Below are 15,893 nucleotides of genomic sequence, written 5' to 3' on the forward strand. Positions count from 1 at the left end.
CAGATTCATATTTAAATCTTTAGTTGGAAGAATGCAATGGCATATCATCAGTGTTGTTGACCATAATCTAATGACGGATATGGAACCAAATGAACCGGCCGCCGCCTAATAAACGATCAGCGTTTACTTTATGCTGCTATACTGTTGGTGTGAATATAAAATAAATATGGTCTATGGTGTTTGGGGGGGCGGGGGGGGTCATATATATTCTTCCAGTCCCTGAGGGGGGGTCCCGAAAAAATATTTGGGGGCTGGGGGGGGGATGAGGTAAAATAAAAAAATTAAATCACATCTGCACCACCCCCCCCTGGTGGATAAATAACGATCAGTCCCTAACGCATTTCTGGGGGTCAGCAGAACCCCTGAATTAGATGGTAAACCTGAAATTACTAGAGACTGGAAAAATATGGAATTTAGAAATTCGACATTGGCATGTTTAATTTTACATTATGTAAATGTTTAATTCCACAGCGAAGATTTTCCTGCCCTATGTGTTATGACAGTTTCAAACTTCCTAGAATGTTGGGGGAACATGTAAACAATGTCCATGGAGCGATCTTACCTCCTCCACTGGGTTGAATTAATTTATGTAAACTGGGCCTCATGCGCCAATAATTTCCTAGGAATAGCCATTTAGAAAACATATCCTTAGGGCCGATTCATACTGCTATTTTAGAGCCGAATAAAAGTCGGTTCGGCGCTGTAGAGCCTACAATTTGACGTCATTTGAGGTTCGGGGGCGGGTACCGTCCGTAAGTCGGCTCTTCGGTGCTACTGAAAATTTCTGACGAGCCGAAATCATTTCGGCACTACAGCGCCGAAACAGCAGTAAAATAGTAGTATGAATCGGCCTTAATCGGGAACCGTTGGGAGGAGGGGGGGTCCGTATTGGGACATGGCTAACGCAATTCTGGGGGTCAGGAGAACCCCTGAATTAGACGGTAGACCTAATTAGAGCATGGAAAAGTATGGAATTTTGACAATGTCAAAAAAATGTACATTTTTCATTCCACAGGGCCTTATACAAATCCCGTGTTATAAGGCAGGAGGACGCCCCTGCCATGCAGAGTCCCGTCGGTGCCTCGAGGGAAGGAGAGACGGAGAGAGCGAGGCCACTGGCCCACAGATGGCGCAGGAGCGAGTACCTGCAAAGGTGGGCCTGTTGCGATACCCTTATCGTATTTTGCATATGCATATTTTTATTGTTATTGTTATAATGGTACGAGGCCGGAGGAGATTCGAGATCCTGAGGGCGTATCTCAGGCTGTTGGAGAGGGAGAGAGAACTTGGAGCCCCCGGAGGGTCCGGAGCAACCTAATTTTCATTTATTCTTTATTTCTTTAAATAAAAGTTGTTTGTTTCCAATTGAATCTGAGTGATCATTCTAGGATGTACCAGGTAATAGGAATAGCTGTTTGGGGAGGCACTGTCTGGGGAGGCACTGGGGGGGCACTGGGGGGACACAGCGGGGGCACAAAAAGTGGTCCACCAACATCTGAAGCCGGATTAGGGGGAGGGGTACCTCGAAAACTAAGCCTCTTTTTTAGGGTTTTTTCCTGCACTATCTGTCCCCCCAGACTAAAATTACCACAATGATAAGTGACTTGAAATGTCTGCCCTATGTGTTATGACAGTTTCAAACTTCCTAGAATGTTGGGGGAACATGTAAACAATGTCCATGGAGCGATCTTACCTCCTCCACTGGTAAGTTGAATTAATTTATGTGCCTCATGCGCCAATAATTTCCTAGGAATAGCCATTTAGAAAACATATCCTTAGGGCCGATTCATACTCCTATTTTAGAGCCGAATAAAAGTCGGTTCGGCGCTGTAGAGCCTACAATTTGACGTCATTTGAGGTTCGGGGGGGGCGGGTACCGTCCTAAAGTCGGCTCTTCGGTGCTACTGAAAATTTCTGACGAGCCGAAATCATTTCAGCACTACAGCGCCGAAACAGCGGTAAAATAGTATGAATCAGCCCTTAATCGGGAACCGTTGGGAGGAGGGGGGGTCCGTATTGGGACATGGCTAACGCAATTCTGGGGGTCAGGAGAACCCCTGAATTAGACGGTAGACCTAATTAGAGCATGGAAAAGTATGGAATTTTGACAATGTTCATTCCACAGGGCCTTATACAAATCCCGTGTTATAATTGTTATTGTTATTGTTATAATGGTACGAGGCCGGAGGAGATTCGAGATCCTGAGGGCGTATCTCAGGCTGTTGGAGAGGGAGAGAGAACTTGGAGCCCCCGGAGGGTCCGGAGCAACCTAATTTTCATTTATTCTTTATTTCTTTAAATAAAAGTTGTTTGTTTCCAATTGAATCTGAGTGATCATTCTAGGATGTACCAGGTAATAGGAATAGCTGTTTGGGGAGGCACTGTCTGGGGAGGCACTGGGGGGGCATAAAAAGTGGTCCACCAACATCTGAAGCCGGATTAGGGGGAGGGGTACCTCGAAAACTAAGCCTCTTTTTTAGGGTTTTTTCCTGCACTATCTGTCCCCCCAGACTAAAATTACCACAATGATAAGTGACTTGAAATGTTCAATTTTTATTTAAAAATAATGGTTGTGATGATGACATGTCCAACACACTGCTCTGCTAACTAAAGTGTGTATAATACTTTATAAGACTTTGACCACACTGGTCCAGCATACTACTTTAACCCATTAAAACCGGGAAAGCGTCTGTCTTTTGGGATTTTAGCAATATAGCAGCAACAGTGCATGGCTCTGAAAAAATAGCAACTGCACTGAAATTAAGGCTGTAGATCAGCCATTGTTGTGTATGTGGCCTATGAACACAACTAATAACGAAATAAAACACTGGGGAAGGGAGCTCAGGTTTATAGTACTTTACTGGTCAAAGCCAGAACTGACACACATCAATCAAGGGTATACAATGCAGCTGCGCAGGACCTAAGAGCACCTAGCACAAGGCAGAGTGGTCTGCCACATAAAGTAGTCCCTGGAGAAGCAATACACTACAGCCATTATTTAACTTTTCTTTCAAACTATGTTGAATATTTAATCAATGTTCACTTCTGTGGGGTCCCTGGCACAAATCTTCAGATGGGGGCCCACAGCCATACACATACATATCATGTTGGGGGTTCCTTGGCACGAAAGTTTGAGAACTATACTGAAGGCATTGGTAGAATCAGGACAGCACAATTAGAAAACTGGAAGCACCTGCCGCCAGTGACTAAATAGATTTCATGGATTTAATTTGGGCAGAGTGAAAAAGATGTCTTAGTCACTCTCATGACATGCACTTCCTTCAGAATGACTCATTTTAAAGTAGAATTTAAACTCAGGAATCAAAGAAAAATAACCAAAAGTGACTGGATGTGAGAAAATAAAGGAGTAGCAGCTAGGCAAGTCCCACATAGGACCATTCTAACCACTCAACTAAAAACGACTTAACTAAAAATCACATGAGTGTAACAGGACAATGAGGACAGAGGACATGCCACTGTTCTATGCTGCATTGACTGAGTGAGAATTTGAGAAAGCAGGAGTTTGGTACTGGAAGGCTTTTATAGGGGTGTTGGGCGGGGCAACACCTGCAATCAGGAATGAACAGCAGGTGTGCAGCCTAATAAGGAGCACAAGCTAGTTGACCAGATTTTAACCCTTAGTGGCATTCAATTGTGTTAGGACAATGTTTGTGTTTACACGCAATCCTGCCAGGGGCCTATTTCACGAATCTTGGATTAACTAATCCAGGATATAGGCCAAAGCGAGGCTTTTTAAATCCTGATCTTTACAGCCTGGTTTATTCCGTTCCACTAAAGCCAAGCGAGGCTCAGAATTGGCGGATTTGGCGAGCCGGGCTCAGCAAGCCTCGCTTACAAGCGCGTGCACGCATTTCTTGAAAAGCCATGATGCCGATCATAGATTTCTTGAGCGAGACCAATCATGAGCGGAGAGAAATCTACAGGGAGAGCTGCGGCTTTCACGGATGAGGAGCAAGAAAATCTAATGATTTACTACGAGGAAGCCAAAGAAATTATAAAAAAAAAGGAAACACAAGTGCCATTAACAAGGCGAGGGAGAGAGCTTGGCAAAATATTGCCGACAGATTGAACGCGTAAATTGTAAAGCATATTATATATATAGGCCGTGGAGGGTGAGCTATAGTTCCAAACGAGCTTAAAGGACAACTTTAGTTTTTTTCAACCAAGGTTCATGTTTTAGGTTGTTATTAGAGAAACTAAAAGATGAGTGTTCTTTTTTTTCCATTTGCTGCTTTCTTTCGTTTTAGGGATTTTAGCTGTTTTTGACAGGGGGGCGGGGGCATTCGAGCATGGGGCTAAATATGTATTTCTTTACAACATTTTATAGCGATTTCTTTTTTAATTATTTACTATAGTCCTAATAAACCCCTGGAAATTTCATCTGGCCACAAAACATCACGAGATCTACTGAATGTGTCAAACTGACATTGAGCCTATGACACACAGTGTGGCTTCCCCCAGTAGGCTACCTTCACATTCAGTAGATCCTGTGATTTATTTGTGGCCAGATGTAATTTCCTGGGGTTTATTAGGGCTATAGTAAATAATAAAAAAATAAATCTCCATAATATTTTGTAAAAAAATACATATTTAGCCCCATGCTCGAATGCCCCCGCCCCCCTGTACAAAACAGCTAAAATCCCTAAAACGAAAGAAAGCAGCAAATGGAAAAAAAATAACAAAAATAAACTAAAGTTGTCCTTTAAACTTTAAGGGCACTTTCTCGAAATAGCGCACTGAGCTCATTTGTGCAATGCAAACGCCAAACTAATAGGCGAGTGCGCTCCGGATTCGGTACGGTATGGAATTATATCCTACTAATCTACATGTATTGTGCGCCATGAAATGTTACATTACATTAAGTCTGTCTGTCTATCTGTCTGCATGCACTTTAGTGTCACGATTGCATGGCATGGCAATACCGATTTTTCAGAATGTATTATTCCATCATAATTTAAGACTGAGTGGAAGGCACATAACCTACAGGCCTACAGCCGACATGGCTGTAATGGATTGCATTTTGGGAAGTCATTCACTATTTAATTCATATGAATTTATTAATGTACAGCACAAACACAAGAGGTGTAAGGAGAACATGGGAGCAGTGTAAGGTGAAACATAAACATTTTACAGAATGGTAAGTGCCTGCAGTCTCAATATAAAATGTACAATTGAAGGATAAATCACTTATTCACTTATATGCTGCTCACTTTTATTATTTTTAGCAATACAGAAAAATAACTATGTCTGTGGCACGGGCGGTGGCCCTTCCACCCAGGAGTACACCGCAGCAGAGGACCTGGCCCTAGCCTTGAATCAAGGCAGGCCCTTGGTGGAAGGGGTCCAGGGGGGGACATCCACAGACACTTGTCCTCCCGAGGAGTCTACATCCTTTTTTGCAGGTTGGTATATACATTTGTTCAGTACCATACTGCTGCACATGTGCAGAACATAATCAACACCATTCAGTGGTATTATGTGGACTGGCTGATGCAAAGGTCTGACATTATTGTCTTGCAGTGTCCGGAAGGGCCATGAACCTTATTGAGCCTCCAGAAGGAGCCCCAGTGAGTATTCAAAATGAATGACAAGCACCTGTCAAGACTAGGTCAATACCCTAAATTCCACTGTTCTATTGAATCTGCATATTGAGGGCTTTTCTGAAGAGGAGGAGGACGGGGGGGGGGCAGATGAGGAGACTTTATCGGTGGTGGAGGTATCATGTCAGATTGTCTATCATCTATTAAATAAATATATTTTTAGAAGTCAGTGATGTGGTTGTCATATAAAATATTATTTCCTAACAGGAGGAACCTGCATTCCTGCATCCTTTAGACAACCAGCGGGCCAATGCAGTGAGTTGGCCTATATAACTTAAGGACATTCACCTCCAATTCCTGCTGCATGCTGTACTAATTGATATGTGTTTAACAGACTTCACAGACTGTGAGGAACCTGTATGCCAAACATCTCCGAACCCAAATTGAGCTTGGTGAGGTCAACATTGAATACAAGAGGAAAAAGATGAGGAAGTTGGACCTCGAATGAATACAAGAGGAAAAAGATGAGGAAGTTGGACCTCGAAATTGAGGCACTGGAGACAGAAAGTATGGTCATCATTTCAATGCACACTGAAACCATGACTGTAACACAATATATTAATCATATTTTCTCCTCTCTCCTATAGGATACACCAGCTGAATAAAATAAAAATAAATGCATGTCATCTCTCAGTATTTATTGGTGCAAATAAGGATAACATAAAGTATGCTTTAGGGCTTAGGCCTATACTGAAAGGTTTGTGACATTCAAATACATAAAATAACAAAAAGGAAAAAGAAAACATGTATGAAGAGGGGGGGGGGGGAATCATAGAAAATGATGAAGTGCAATTCGTTCCCTGACAACTGACCCCTCAGGGTTGTCAGGGTAATGGTGTGGGATGTCATCCCAGTCCCTGTCCTCCACCACTGTGGGAACCCTCTCCTTTCGTATTCTGGCAATGTTGTGGAGGACAGAGCATGCTATAATTATGTCACATGCCCTGTCCGGGGTGACTCTGAGGTGGATGAGACAATTAAACCGGGCCTTCAGCACCCCAAAGGTCATCTCAATCCGTGCCCTTGTTTTGGCGTGAGCATAATTATATTTCTGTTCTGTAGGGGTCTGAGCCATTTGGGAATGGGGTCAGGAGGTAGGGTTCACACGGATAGCCCTTATCTCCTTGGAGGTAGCCTGGGAATTCACCTGAGAACAAAAATGCAATAATTAGGACTGCATATATAGCAGGATAAAACGTTGGAAACTAATTGTGTGAGGTAGGCCTATACTATATACCTAGTTCAAGTCTCTGTCCCAGAGTGCAGGATCTAAATATCCTGGCGTCATGTGCCGACCCTGGCCACAGTGCCACAACATTGCTGATTATAAGGTCTGCATCACATATCATCTGAAACGGTAAAATAAGATGTGTTAAGTTAATTGAATGTATAGCCTATGTAATTCATGTATATTTAACATGAACAATGAGTCATTCTTACTTGAACATTGATGCTGTGGTACCACTTGCGATTTACAAAATCCCCCTCATGGTCACCTGCAGGCTTTTTTATTTTTATGTGGGTGCAGTCTATAGCCCCAATGACATTTGGAAAGTCTGCAAAATTATATCAAATAAATAGTTAATTTTGAAAGTTACACATACACATCATTATACAAGAGTAGCCTATCTGGAATTAAATTCATGTTACCGCCAATTTGGTAGAAGTCCTCCTTAATGATGTTGAGGTTTCTATGGCCAGGGAAGGTGATGAAGTACTTTGCCAATTCCTTAAGGGCAAGGTAGACTCTGCGGATTGTCCTGCACACAGTGGCTTTGCTAAGCTTTTCTGCATCACCAACTGTGTACAGGAACGAACCACTGGCAAAGAACCTCATAGCAATACACACCATCTGTGGTACTGTCAAGGCTTGGCTCCTTGCAATTCGGTGAGAAATTCGGGGGGCGAGCAGTTTACAAATGTAACGTAGCCCGTCCCCCGAAAATCTGTATCGCTCATATAACCTGTCATCATTGAAAGCAAAGGGGTCAGACCTGTCAAAAAACACCCTTTCCCTTCTCAGTGCCCTACGTAAGATCAGCGCCTCTTCGTCTTGAACCTCCAGCAAAAAAGGACATGCCATCCTGAAGCTCTAGAAGAATCAAGTCTACACAGGCTTTTATTTTACTCTCCTCGCTATCTTAATTGAAAACACCCTTGCAACCTTGTCAGCCATTTTTTATAATATCAAGAATTTATATCGGAGGGTTACACTGTAACCTGGGTTCTCTGAGTGGAGAGACTGGCTCTCCACTACATATTGTTCAATATGTACGGGAACTGACCCCACAGGGCAGTGTTCATGGATATCTCTTTAAGACACATCATCTATGGTGGCCCTGCCCAGATGCCAATCAGCGGGCTATTTAAGCCCCATCTGTGCAGTGCCACTTCGATTAATTCTTGATTGACACGAATTTCGGAGCGGCTCTTTTGTGGAGAGCCAGTCTCTCCACTCAGAGAACCCGGGTTACAGTGTAACCCTCCGTTCTCTATCGTGTTCGAGACTGGCTCTCCACTACATATTGTTCAATATGTACGGGAATTCTATAAGACACACCGCGAGGAAATAAGCAGACCAGCTGCCCCCGCGGCAGCCCGAGGCAGTTTAACCTGAATTCCATCCGAGCCTATAAGTCAGGGGTGTCAAACTCATTTGGGGCGAGGGCCGCATTGGTCAAAAGGTCACTTGATGGGGGCCACAACCAGTTGCGGACGCACGCTCGATGTCTCAAGCCCAACACACACCGGCTCCGTCCGACGCGGCGCAAAGCAAGTTGATTTATACTTATATTCTCCACTCTGATGAAGGTACATGTTCGATATATCATGCAGCCTTACTTATAAGCCTATATTTTGGCTATTAAAAAAAAAAAAAAAAAAAAAAACTTTTTTTTTTCTTGCTTGAGGCAGGCGGGCCACATTAAATGACATGGCGGGCCACATTTGGCCCGCGGGCCTTGAGTTTGACACCCATGCTATAAGTGGTGAGTGCCATGAGTCACAGGCGCTTGCCAAAATGCTCCAAAACTTCAGTATTCATACCAAGTAAGTAATACTCGTGGCCTAGGCGCAAGACGCCGCCTAGGCTCAGCTGGCCCAGTACGATGCTAGGCCAGTGACCACCGGGCTGAAGGGCTGCTCAAGCCAGCCCGTCAGATTTCATTTCATTTCATATTTATTTATTTCATTTCAGTTATGGTTTTTACATTTACTTATATTCATTTTACATATATTTTTTTTTACATATTCCAAAACTGAAAAGAAAAGGAGCAGGAAGAAGATAAATCTTATTTATACCTGCCCCTATCAAAAAAAAAAAAAAAAACAACTAACAACTAACCCTAACCCTCACCCTAACCCTAAAAAAGAGAACAACAAGACGAAATAACATAGAGCTCAACAAGAGAACAAACAAAAACAAAACAAAACAACGCTGAGGGAACAAAATAACACTTATCTAACCTTCTAGTTCATATTTTATCATTTTTTCCTTTTTAAACACTTTCTTAAACTGAAACACTGTTGTACAACTCTTCAACTCCTGGTTTTGTGAATTCCATAATTTTATACCTGTGACAGAAGTGCACATTTGTTTTAGTGTAGTCCGGGCGAACAGATGTTTAAAATCATGTCTTCTTCTATGGTTCTCATCCTCTGAGCTAAACACAAATAACTTCTGTAACTGTATTGGTAATGATCTGTTTTTCGCTCTAAACACCACCAATAATGTACGTAATTCAACCAAATCCATGATTTTTAAAACACCTGATAATATAAAAAGCCTATTGGTGTGTGCTCTGAAATCTTCTTTATACATGATTCTTAACGCTCTTTTTTGTAACATTATCAAGGGAGTCATATTACTCTTGAATGAGTTGCCCCATACTTCCAGACAGTAAATAAAATATGGTAAAACCAGTGTACAATACAACATCCTCAATAAATTCGTATCCAAATCATATTTTACTTTGTTCAAAATAAAAATACTTTTTGCCACCTTGGCTTTTATATATGCTATATGATTTTTCCATGATAATTTCTCATCTAATATAACACCCAAAAACCTAAATTCATTCACTCTTTCAATATTCACTCCATCTATAGAGAGAGTAATTTCATCCTTTTTCCTATTAGAGAAAATCATAAACTTGGTTTTCTTCAAATTCAATGATAACTTATTTTTATTAAACCATTTTTTTAATTTATCCATTTCATTTGTAATACTTTCTGCTACCTTTTTTAAGTTATCCCCTGAACAAAAGAAATTAGTGTCGTCTGCAAACAAAACAAACTGCATTAACTTTGACACTTCACAAATATCATTGATGTACAAAATAAAAAGTTTGGGTCCCAAGACCGAGCCCTGCGGTACCCCACACTCAAGCTTCATATAATCAGATTTAAGATCCCCCAACTGTACATATTGTTGTCTGTTGTGAAGGTAACTGATCAACCAATCTAGCACTACACCTCTCACCCCATAATTATTCAATTTGGATATTAAAATAGTATGATCAATTGTGTCGAACGCTTTTTTGAGGTCAATAAATACCCCTATTGTGTGTTTATGATTGTCTATTGCTGTTGTTATTTCATCGTTTATTTTCATGAGTGCCAGAGCTGTGGACCGATTGGTCCGAAAGCCATACTGACTCTCACTCAGTAAGTTGTTCTTTTCAATAAATGAATCCAATCTTTGTCCATACAGTTTTTCAAGCACTTTCGAAAACTGGGAAAGCAGCGACACTGGTCTATAATTAGTAAAATCATGTTTATTTCCTGTTTTAAAAAGTGGTATAACCTTTGCCATTTTCATCCTGTCGGGGAAAACTCCTGTACTAAAAGAAAGATTACAGATATAACTAAGAGGTTTAATTATACAGTCAATAGTCTTCTTCACAATGATCATATCTATCCCATCACAATCGGTTGATGTTTTGTTCTTTGATTTAGCTACAATTGATTTAATTTTATTTTCACTCACTTCTCCCAGAAACATGGACTGAATTATTCTACTTCCCCCTTCATCATTTTCATTTTCCCCAGCATGTTGTGGAATGGAATTGGCCAGGCTTGGCCCTACATTAACAAAAAAAGAATTGAATTCATTCACCACTTCATTTATATTTTCTATCACTCTCTTGTTGTCATTAGTAATATAAGTGGGCAATTCTGTGGTTGTATTTTTATTCCCTATTACCTGATTTAATATTTTCCAAGTACCTTTAAGATTATTTTTGTTTTCTTCTAACCTTTTGTTTGCTTTCTTTGCTTGTCTCATTATGATTACCAGTTTATTTTTTTATTTTTATACACCTTATATTATATTATTTTCAGCAGTCTTTGTCCTGAATTTCATAAAATCTCTATAAAGTTTGTTTTTCTTTTTGCATGCATTTTGTAAACCTTTTGTTAACCAGGGCTTGTTATTGTACCTATTCTTATTTTTGCATTGTGTTAATGGGCACCGTTTATTATAATGGAATAGAAAACGATTCAGAAATGACTCATATGCATCATTTATCCCTTCTGCATACACTCCTTTCCATTCTTCATTTAAGAGGTCATTTCTTAATTTATTTATTGATTCCTCCGTTCTTATCCTAATATATCTGTGACCATTTTCCTCTCTCCTACTCTTTATTTGACTGTTGAACGTTACAAATACTGGCAAATGATCGCTTATGTCAGATCGCTTATGTCATTTATTATTAACCCACTATGGATATCATCCTTTACTATATTGATAAAAATGTTGTCAATCAGCGTTGCACTGGTTGTCGTAATTCTACTGGGCTTGGTAATTAAGGGGTAAAACCCTCTACTATATAATGTGTCCAGAAAATCTGATGTTGCTTTATGATTCAGTACCCTGATTAGATCTATGTTGGTATCTCCACAGATTAGACATGTCTTATTTTAATTTAATCCATTCATTAGTTCTTCTAGTCTTTCTTTGAACATTTCTACATTAGACCCAGGTGTTCTGTAAACACACATGACAACAATATTTTTCATCCCTTCTAATTCTATTTCCACTGATAAACATTCCATTAAATCATCAATTATAGTTGTCATATCTTCAACCCTTGTACACCTTAGGTCACGATCAACAAATAAGGCTACACCCCCACCTCTCCTGTTAGTCCTATTGGCGTAGAATAATTCATAGCCCTCCAAATTAAAATCAACCAGACCTTTCTTTTCGTTCAACCATGTCTCAGATAAAGCAATTACCTTAAATTTAGTCTTGAATGTATTTAAAAAGTCCCTGATATCTGAAAAGTTTGCATACATGCTTCTAGAATTAAAGTGAATAAGTGAAAAATAATTGGCAAGTTCAACATCATCCCTGACTTGGTCTTCAGTATAGTATTTGCACGTGTTCCCAATATAATTGAATACATGACTCTCCGGGTCAACACCATCTAAATCATTCTCCAGGCTGGGAAGCGTATTTGAGCGTGTAGCTACGTGGTTTTGTTTATTTTCCTGTAAAGTTTAACCCAAAAGCTCCTCCATACTATAGCCATGTAGAATAATTCTGTGTTTATAAACACACAAGCACGCTAATGGGCGGTGACCAGAGCGTGAAACCTCAGAACAAAGACATCCCAGGACTAATCGAAAACAACATGCAAATCTCAGAACTGCGCTTCTCTCGGCCCCAAAACATTGTTAAAAAACAAGCCTACTTTGACATATAAATGTATATGTTTACTTTGCCCAAATGAACAATCTGTTGGAATAAAAACCTTCTTCAACATTCAAACTGTGTTAATATGAAAAAAAAAGAAAATCACATAAAAAAAAAAAAGATTTTATTTCGACCATTTCGACCATTTCATTCTGGCGAGTTGAGGACCAAAGTGCTGGCCTGTGTCACATATTATGTTCCATTTCGGGTCCCTTTGGTATTTGGTTCTCATCTAGTAGATCAGTAACTAACTTAGCCATTGGTAAGTCCAGCCCAAATTCTTAAACAAACTATAAGCAGATTCATGTTTCGTTTTTTTATTATTTTTAGATGCTCTCATTTTAAAAATTATACCTTTGTCTGGCTTGTCGTACCCTTCATGGAACCTTGCCCTCCCTCCCCCCTTCCCCTCTCCCTCCCACCTCCCCCCACCCTCAAACCCCAGAAAGGAAAGAAATAAAAAGGTAAACATAACATATAAATCCCTTCTTTTCATCCTCCTGTAAGTGAAAGACCTCTTCCACTACTGAGAGGCTCCCGAGCCACCCGACATCCATTTACATACAGACATTCAGACCCAAACCCCAGTGTAACGGATGTGCTTCTCTGCGTCACTGATCAGTTCATTTTTTGGAGAATTTACAATAGTCATAGATGGTCTCTCTTTCATAAGTAAATGTATCACCGTTCAATGTGAGAGCGATAGGGGTCTACCTTACATTGCCAGCAGAAGAAACGTCTCGTTGTCTCACCCGGCACCATTGCTTATGTTACGCGTTGTCCCTGGTCTTAGCGGGTAGGGTTGGCAGGCCTGGCTCGCCGCCCCCGGCCTCCGCGGGCGCGGCGAGCCCACCATCGCCATCCCCAGCCGGTGGCGCAGGTCCATAGCTCAGAGCAGGCTGTATCACAGCTGCATAGAAGGTCTCAGCCTCGTCCGGGGTCTTGAATATTGTTGTCTTTCCGTTGAAAGTGATGAGAAGTTGTGACGGTTGTCTGTATCCAGTCTTCACTTTGGCGTTGAATAGTTTTCTCCTTATTTCCTTGAACTTGGATCTTCTTTTGGTTTCTTCCGCTGTCTCGTCTGCGTATATCCTCACGTTCATCCCGTGGAAATTAATGGCACCTTTTTGTTTTGAGATTTGTACCACCGCTTGTTTCACTTGGAGCCGCTGCATTCTAGCAATCATGGTTCTGCTGCCTTTAGTTGTCTTTGGTCCAACTCGGTGGGCAATTTCAACAAGAGGTTCACAGGGCAGGTCCGCGGCCTGGAATGACTCCTTGAAGAAGTTAGTCATGAATGCCGTGGGATTACCTTTATCGATGCCACTTTTTAAGCCGACTACGCGTACATTGAATCTCCTGCTGTACATCTCCAGTCGTTCGATCTTGTCACTGAGTTTGTCGTTTTCTTCCTGGAGTGTAATATTAGAACACTCCAGGTCCGATACCCGTCCGTCCACATCAGAAACGGCGTCCTCCACCTCGCTGAGTTTCCCCTTGCATTCCGTGACAGCGTCTTCTACAGCTTTTAATTGAGGCCGAATGCTGTCAATAGCTGTGCCCACTTCCTCACGTATAACTGTGCGAAGTGCTGTCAGCTCCGCTTGGTGTTCTTCTCTTATTATATTGCGTATTAGGACGGCTAGATCTGCTTTGTTGATCGGAGCAGTCATTTCGACGGTGCGGCTTCTCAGCGTTATTTTCGTATTTTCACTCCTCAAAGCGTCTTTCTTGGGTGGCATTACCCACTACAGTTAGTATATTTAATTTAGCCAATTGTATTGGCGTTGGTTCAGGCGATTAGAATATTTTAATTCATTTTTCAAAATGTTTGTCGGGGGCTCTCTGGCGTGTCCTCACGTCCTCACTCCATGAACCGGAAGTATCTGTGAAAATAGCCACATACTGGTCAGATGCCCGGCCGACCTGACCGGTCAAGGTGCTGGTGATCCTACCGCTGCGTAGCCCGCAGGAGCGACTCCCACAGGGGGAGCGGATGCCACCACGTTCCATCGGTAGGACAGGGTGAATGTAGACAGAGTCGCCCATGTCACTGCTGTGTAGATCTCTGTCAGAGATACACCATTCTACAGCAACCAGGGGGCTGTCGTCCCATGGGCAGAGTGTGCCCGCCTTCCAGGCGACACTGGCACTCCTGCCTGCTTGTCCCTGTTGGATCACCCCTGTGATCCGGTGGGACAGTCCAGCCTTCGACCGTGGTCTACCCGAGCACCCCTGCTAAAACACACGAAGCGCTGGTCCGTCACATTGTGGGCCTACGTGTGGCCCTGACATACAGCTCCAACGCCCTAGCGGGGCAGAGTGGGTGACCAGCTCTGTCTGCACACTTCATCCGTCTGCATGTAAAGAGAGGCCAGAGCCCAATCACCTGATTGAGATGTGCCCCTGAGAGAACCTTGGGGAGAAGGTTGGGTCGAGGTGTAAACTACTCCATCACCCGGCCGGGCGTGTCATGGGTTGCCAGCGCTCGCAACTCCCACATTTCTCCTTGCAGACGTGACTATATAATACTGCTGTCTTGACCAGCATGGCCCAATGACATACTTGGCCCTGGAATTGTTTGTTTACGCTCTCTGCCGTGTGGTCCGGCCGGACCGCGGCGGCAACGATCAGCGACCGTAGATGGCCTCAGAGTACGCCGACTAGGTCAGCTCCTCTGGGTTCTACCCTGCTACCCGCCGCAACGGTTTACAGCCGCGATGATCAACCCGGAGCTTCACCGACAAGGTCGGTTTCGCTCGGGGTCTCACAGCGCTTCTGCAGCCAGGGAACCAAGGCTCCACCAACGAGGTCGGCTTCGCACTCGGGACCCTTTGGCCACACCGAACGCCGTCTCAAGGTTTCCCCCGACGAGCAGGTTTCACCAGGGAGCGGACGCACGGACCGAACGCTGTCTCCAGGTTTCCCCCGACGAGCAGGTTTCACCAGGGAGCGGACGCACGGACAAGACTGAGGCTTCCTCCGCGAGGCAGATTCGGCACTCAGTCTTGTTGCTGTTGCTGTTGGCTAGCTGCGCCTAGATAGCCACGACTTCGTGACTTCTCTGGATGAGAAGAGCTTTCTCTGTGGTTTCAGACCGGTAACCGGATTTTACCCCGCAGAGTCACACCTAGGTGCGTAAACGGCTCGTCGTGACACACTGTATACTGTATCGTGTGCTCTGCCCGACAGCCACAGCACGCTCTGCTGTGTCACTGAGCCCGGCTCCACCGTGAAACTACACCACGGACGCATGAGCTGACCCCGTCAGCAATACGCCGTATAGTGTGCCAATGGCTGAGATTCAGGCATACTTCCTGGCAGACTCAGCATGTCATGTCTGTGTCACTGGGGAACCAGATCCACAGACAGAACTACACCACGGTCGCGTAAGCAGGCGCCCCGCCAGCAATACGACAGTATAGTGCGCTTACTGCGCTATAATGCCTGCATAATTTGCCTTCAACCAAACGTCGGACAGACACAGCACGTCCTGTCTGTGACAGAACTGCCCCGCTACACGGACGCATGAGCTGACCCCGTCAGCAATACGCCCTATAGTGTGACAATGG

The sequence above is a fragment of the Protomyctophum bolini genome (genome assembly GCF_963924005.1).
Source record: "Protomyctophum bolini genome assembly, chromosome: 17".
NCBI classification, from domain to species: domain Eukaryota; kingdom Metazoa; phylum Chordata; class Actinopteri; order Myctophiformes; family Myctophidae; genus Protomyctophum; species Protomyctophum bolini.